Below are 7868 nucleotides of genomic sequence, written 5' to 3' on the forward strand. Positions count from 1 at the left end.
ATTGTCTTTCCCCCACTTGAGAGGACAAACCATGAGTGAGATAGAGATCTCATGTCTGCATCAATCTGAACAGTGTGCTGACAACACCGCTATTCAGTACGCGCGCGACAACACAGCTGATAAGAACTCGCGCGACAACACCGCTGATAAGAACACGCGCGACAACACAGCTGATAAGAACTCGCGCGACAACACCGCTATTCAGTACGCGTGCGACAACACAGCTGATAAGAACTCGCGCGACAACACAGCTGATAAGAACTCGCGCGACAACACCGCTATTCAGTACGCGTGCGACAACACAGCTGATAAGAACTCGCGCGACAACACAGCTGATAAGAACTCGCGCGACAACACCGCTATTCAGTACGCGCGCGACAACACAGCTGATAAGAACTCGCGCGACAACACCGCTATTCAGTACGCGCGCGACAACACAGCTGATAAGAACTCGCGCGACAACACCACTATTCAGTACGCGTGCGACAACACAGCTGATAAGAACTCGCGCGACAACACCGCTATTCAGTACGCGCGCGACAACACCGCTATTCAGTACGCGTGCGACAACACAGCTGATAAGAACTCGCGCGACAACACCACTATTCAGTACGCGTGCGACAACACAGCTGATAAGAACTCGCGCGACAACACCGCTATTCAGTACGCGCGCGACAACACCGCTATTCAGTACGCGTGCGACAACACAGCTGATAAGAACTCGCGCGACAACACCACTATTCAGTACGCGTGCGACAACACAGCTGATAAGAACTCGCGCGACAACACCGCTATTCAGTACGCGCGCGACAACACCGCTATTCAGTACGCGTGCGACAACACAGCTGATAAGAACTCGCGCGACAACACAGCTGATAAGAACTCGCGCGACAACACCGCTATTCAGTACGCGTGCGACAACACAGCTGATAAGAACTCGCGCGACAACACAGCTGATAAGAACTCGCGCGACAACACCGCTATTCAGTACGCGCGCGACAACACAGCTGATAAGAACTCGCGCGACAACACCGCTATTCAGTACGCGCGCGACAACACAGCTGATAAGAACTCGCGCGACAACACCACTATTCAGTACGCGTGCGACAACACAGCTGATAAGAACTCGCGCGACAACACCGCTATTCAGTACGCGCGCGACAACACCGCTATTCAGTACGCGTGCGACAACACAGCTGATAAGAACTCGCGCGACAACACCACTATTCAGTACGCGTGCGACAACACAGCTGATAAGAACTCGCGCGACAACACCGCTATTCAGTACGCGCGCGACAACACCGCTATTCAGTACGCGTGCGACAACACAGCTGATAAGAACTCGCGCGACAACACCACTATTCAGTACGCGTGCGACAACACAGCTGATAAGAACTCGCGCGACAACACCGCTATTCAGTACGCGCGCGACAACACCGCTATTCAGTACGCGTGCGACAACACAGCTGATAAGAACTCGCGCGACAACACAGCTGATAAGAACTCGCGCGACAACACCGCTATTCAGTACGCGCGCGACAACACAGCTGATAAGAACTCGCGCGACAACACAGCTGATAAGAACTCGCGCGAAAACACCGCTATTCAGTACCTTGCCTGATTTACCATCATTGTGAATAAATCTGCATTTGGATTCGCACCTCTGTGAAAGCCTTCAGTTACAGTAATATTTTAATATTAACAAGACAAAAGTACACCTAAATACACATACAAACGTTATATTTTTTAGAGGTAACTTGATACATTACTATTTTGTTATATATAGAATAACTGAACCGTTTGAAGTGACACCGTTTGTGTTTGATCTGTATGTATTTATGATATTTACAACTACGGTGGCCGGGAAGTGCAAAACAACATTTCAAAGTTTGAAACACTTTTACAAAGCTCTGTAAAATGGAATCTGGAACAAAGGAATCTGTAATTGTAAATTTGTTTCGGGATTTGTAAAATTGTTTCTCCTATGTAATTGTGTCTGATGATAGGTAAAAATGTTTTTCAAAATGTAAATTTGTCTCCAGCTTTGTAAAAGTGTTTCAAACTTTGTAATGTTTTGCACTTCCCGGCCACCGTATACAACAGATGCAGTGCTGCACAGTGATTCAGGATATGACTGCTCTTTAAAATAAAGCATCTGATAGAAACTGTGCCCATTTTCATGGACTTGTGTTGTTTGGGTTCTCAGTGGGTTCTATTGGGTTACAATCTGACTCTTAAACGTGATGCATATTATTAAATTCTTTGCATGTAATAAATTATATTTAAAACAATGAATCATATGCAGTTAGACCAAATGCATGAGATCAAAACTATCAAAACTGGTGCAGTGTTAAAATGTTTGAGCAGGACTGATCTGGTGTATATCTACTACTTCTGGTGTACAACACACGCTACAGGGCCTACCAACACAATCTCACGGCAATTCATAATTCATAAAACTCATACCCCAATGACGGTTGGGGTTAGGGGTGGGGTTAGGTTCCACGCCTCCTTTTTAAAATCGTACCATTTCGTACGACTGAACTCGTACGAATTCGTACCAATTAGCCACTAACCTGGCAAAACGTAAAATACTCACGTTTTCTCGTGAGATCAGGCTGGGGCCTACAGTATATAAACAGATCAGTCCGTCACCTGTCGCCTCCTGCTGACGTAGAGAGGAGTGTTTGGATCTCACACACTCATTTAATGAATTAGGATGACCTTATGGCTTTATCTTTAATTATTACACAAATACAAAATGGAAAAATACAAAATCTGTGCTCTTACAATCAAAACTACAAGGCACTCAGACGCCCTAGCTTTTCACCATTATTTTTTGTGTTTTTTCTCACTAAAAATGACTGATTTTGTGGTGGTAATTTGTACCAGAAATTTGCGGACAATTTTGTGATTATATATATATATATAATTATTATATATCTTATTTATCATATTAGGTAGCCTTCGGTGCTAGGTGTGCAATTTAAAACAATTGAAACAAGATATAAAACAGATCTAACATGTGGCAGGGATTGTCCTACCGTAATACACCTAAAACACGGATAACTGTAGTACTCGTTGCGAGGAGCATTTTCTCTCGTTAACTGCAGGAAAAGAGTTAAACGAAAACATTTATCAATTTCACGAATACCATAACACCAGCCATACATGTACAGGACTTGAATTGAATTGAATTGAATTTTATTTGACAGATTTTAGACAAACTGTACAAAAAGTATTCCATACACCAGGGGTGTCCAAACTTTTTGGGCCGAGGGCCAGATGTAAAAAAAACAAACGTTGTCGCGGGCCAAATTTTACATACATCACACAGACACGCATATATATATATATATATATATATATATATATATATATATATATATATATATATATATATATACAGTTGAAGTCAGAATTGTTAGCCCCCATTTATTTTTTCCCCAATTTCTGTTTAACGAAGAGAAATTTTTTTCCACACATTTCTAAACATTAGTTTTAGTAACTCATTTCTAATAACTGATATATTTTATCTTTGTCATGATGACAGTAAATAATATTTGACTAGATATTTTTAAGACACTTCTATACAGCTTACAGTGACATTTAAAGGCTTAACTAGGTTAATCAAGTTAACTAGTCAAGTTAAGGTAATTAGGCAAGTTATTTTATAACAATGGTTTGTTCTGAAGACTTAAGGGGCTAATAATTTTGACCTTAAAATGGTTCATAAAAAAATTTAAACCGCTTTTTATTCTAGCCGAAATAAAACAAAAGTCTTTCTCCAAAAGAAAAAAATATTATCAGACATACGGTAAAAATGTCCTTGCTCTGTTAAACATCATTTGGGAAATATTTAAAAAAGAAGAAATAAATCAAAGAGGGGCTAATAATTCAGACTTCAACTGTGTGTAGACAGACAGACAGACAGACAGACAGATAGATAGATAGATAGATAGATAGATAGATAGATAGATAGATAGATAGATAGATAGATAGATAGATAGATAGATAGATAGATAGATAGATAGATAGATAGATAGATAGATAGATAGATAGATAGATAGATAGATAGATAGATAGATAGATAGATAGATAGATAGATCATAACAAGAACTGCTGCTTAATTGAATGCATGTAATAGCGACACCCGGTGGTTATTTATTGAATTACGTTCATTTTTGTATAGCTGGCCAGATTCTATTGATATTTATAAAAAGCCTCGCGGGCCGCCACAAAACTGATTGCGGGCCGCAGATGGCCCGCGGGCCGTAGTTTGGACACGCCTGCCATACACGTTGTTAAAAAAACTGTCGAGGATAAAAACACAATAAAGCCCAGGGCTTATTTCCATTGTGGTCCTCTGTTAAATGAAAACAATGTATGGCTTCAAAATACTAATGAAGAATAAAACAAACAGTCGCCACAGCGGTACGAACAGTTAACTTATCCAGCACAGGTTCCACACAGCTAACGGCCTTCCAGCCGCAACCCGATTCACACTCAAGTAACATATAAATTAAAAGATCCTCGTCCACCATGCAAACTAATTATCCTCATCCAACAACCATCTTTTGATAGTTTTTTTTTTTGAACAACCTTAAATCTTTTATTTCCTTGATTGATTTTGGTAGTTTGTTCAACATGATTGCACTTGTATATAAAAACATATTTTTCCCCACTAAACTTCTAAATTTAAATAAACAAATATTAAAATCCCAACCCTTAGTTGTCATGTTTACCAGTGAACAAACCACCAGATGTCGCTGGTAAACACTCACTCATGAAACTACAAATCTGCCAGTTAATGGACTTCAACTTCCTACATGCTCTTCACCCACACACCTGCTCACTCATCTAGCTTGATTACATTTGCACACCTGAGGACTTTCAGAGACTGATTAACACACACTATTTAAGCCACACATTCACCTCTTCAGTTTGCCGAGTCTTGTTCACTGTAAAGTAGCATTACAACGCGTTTTCCTTGTCTTGTTTTCCTGTGTTTTGAACCTAGCCTTATTTATTTTTATATATCCTTGTCTGCCGCCTGCCTTTCGACCTCTTGATTGTTAAACTGACTACGATTCTGGATTGTCCTCACACACCTGTTTGCTCCCGTATTGACCACTGCTTGCCTGACTGTGAATAAACCTGCATATTGGATCCTACCTTCTGTTGTGGTGTCACTCCCCGGCGTTATACTAGTATTACCACTCTATTACTCACAGTTAACATACCTAATTTATTAAAAGACTCTTTGTGCAAATGTGCTCTAGGATGCATTTTTAAAATTATTCGTACTAATTTATTTTGTGCCTTTTGCAATTTCTCCTTCAAATTTTGTGAGCAGCTACTGTACCAAAATGACGTAGCATAATCAAAATGGGGTTGAATTAAAGCTCCTGCCAACAATTGTAAAGAATGAACATCCAAAAGATCAGATTGCCTTGCTAAAAACCAAATTTTTCCACAAATCTTCGTAAAAAACTTTTTTGCCATAGCATCTCCTGATAATTTATTATCTATTAAACAACCCAAATAGTTTATCACATTTTTTGACTGAATTTTCCAGTCATTAATCTTAACTACAAAATTATCATCTTTTTTTAATTTCACTCTTGAAGCAAATAAAATAGCCTCTGTTTTACCCATGTGTAAAGAAAGTTTGTTGTCTAAAAACCAGTTTTAAACACTTTTTAACTGTGAACTCATAATTTATTTCACAAATAAATTATGAACAAATAATGTATTTCAATTCACGAACAGCGGCCGTCATCTGTAAACCAATCTCCATCAATGTAAGCTGCTTGCTGTTCTGTCTGTCCCATTGCTCCATTTGTTAGATGTTTGCGCACACTTTATTTTGCAGTCTGAAGCACGTCAAATGCACGAATGAGCAATTTTCGCCACAGGATGCCTAATCGCATCTTTGCATTGACTTCACATGTAAATTACCCGCGCTTCACCCTCGTCTGCTCACTGCACAGGCTGCAAAACAATTCCGCCCTCTTCCATGTACTGTAATTATTGTGAGGACCCAGGTGAGACGTTATTTTTTGAGAGATGCTCAAATCACATGTGCTATGTATGCAACGTATATAAGTCATGTAAAACATTATTGCAAACTGAAATAAAATAATTTAATTATATGGTTTGAAATTGGATGTTTCATGAGACTATATACCTTTTTTTGCGATTATTTTCATTTAATTAGGAATTTTGCAGGATCGCAAGACTTTGCGACTTTTTGTTGATTTTGCGTTGAATTCAGTGATTGCAAAATCACAAAAAAACTAGGGGTCTGTGCATGTCACGTGATGATAAACTGTTTTTCCATTTGAAACCTTAGATTGGATTAGCCAATTAGTTTACACCAACCCTAAGCTTTAGGTACTATAAAGGTAGCTCAACTTTAATGGTATCAAATGATGCATGGCAGGATATGTTCAGGTTATGCTCAGGTTATGCTCAGGTTATACTCAGGTTATGCTCAGGTTATGCTCAGACTATGCTCACGTTGTTCAGGTAATATACAGGTTATGCTCAAGTTATATTCATTCATTCATTCTTTCTTTTCACTTAGTCCCTTTATTAATCACCACAGCAGAATGAACCGCCAACTTATCCAGCACGTTTTACGCAGCGGATGCCCTTCCAGCCGCAACCCATCTCTGGGAAACATCCACACACAATCATACACTATGGACAATTTTAGCCTACCCAATTCACCCAGGGGAAACCCACGCGAATGCAGAGAGAACATGCAAACTCCACACAGAAACGCCAACTAACCCAGCCGAGGCTTGAACCAGCGACCTTTTTGCACTACCTACTGCGCCACTCACTGAAGTTATATGAAGTTAATATTCAGGTTATGCTCAAGTTATTTTCAGGTAATATACAGGTTGTGCTCAGGTTATGATCAGGTTATGCCCAAGTTATTCAGGTTACACTCTGGTTATGTTCACTGTTCAGGTTATGTTCTGGTTATAATAAGGGTCTTTTTAATTGACTTTATATTCTGGTTATAAACCAAGTATTACACTATCAATGCTGTTAAAGCAGTGGTTCCCAACCTGGGGTCCGCGCCCCCCTAAGGGGGGCGCCAGAGTTCACAGGGGGGGCGCGGGAGAGGATAAGTATTGAGGTAGAAAAAGGCATAAAAGTGCTCCACTATTATAAAGGGCTTTGCAATTAATCGAATATCCGATTTAGATTTCGGTTTCAAACGATTATAAAAAAGCATTAATCGAGATAAATGATTATTGCATTATATTTTGCCACGTTCCAGTTGTACACGCTCTTAAATGGCTCTTAAAAGCGCGAAAGAGCTTATGTGTGTGTGCAGCACGATCACGCAGTCAGAAGCATGCGGCCGCTCAGCATTCACTCTCATTCACACACTGAGACGAGCAGAGGAGCGCAGACATCTAAAGTCATCTTAATGTGAACGCTTTAATGGTAAAATATGTGTCAAAACGCGGTGTTTAGTGATTATTTACATTAACCCTCATTTGTGTAATAAACAAACGAGTTGAGGATCAAAAGACGTGAAAGAGAAACCATTAAAGAGACAGTGCGCTATAATCCTTCTGCCGCCTGTTTTTATCATTATTAAACAAACATAACGAGAAAACCTTTGCTGCTCTTGACTGAAGGACTGCTGTAGCTAAAGTGTTTTTCTTACAGTGAAGATGCTTAAAGCACAGTTTGTTTTATATTTTTATTCTATTGTATTTATTTCTCTTTCCTTTGCAGGGTGGAAAATAACTGTATGTATACAGTTGAAGTCAGAATTATTAGCCTTCTTGAATATTAGCAAACCTTTTCCTGTCCAATTTCTGTTTCATGGAAAGAATATT

The 7868-nt window shown here is 39.6% G+C and overlaps 2 protein-coding genes across 3 annotated transcripts in view; both read right to left on the bottom strand.

Moving 5' to 3' along the window:
• Nucleotides 1-7868, bottom strand: part of si:cabz01076231.1 — a 758238-nt gene that overhangs the window by 500229 nt on the left and 250141 nt on the right. The gene's annotated exons all lie outside the window — the stretch shown is intronic.
• LOC141375234 (C-type lectin domain family 10 member A-like) overlaps nucleotides 1-7868 on the bottom strand; it is a 146724-nt gene that overhangs the window by 84691 nt on the left and 54165 nt on the right. The gene's annotated exons all lie outside the window — the stretch shown is intronic.

The sequence above is a fragment of the Danio rerio genome, chromosome 7 (genome assembly GCF_049306965.1).
Source record: "Danio rerio strain Tuebingen ecotype United States chromosome 7, GRCz12tu, whole genome shotgun sequence".
Lineage (NCBI taxonomy): Eukaryota > Metazoa > Chordata > Actinopteri > Cypriniformes > Danionidae > Danio > Danio rerio.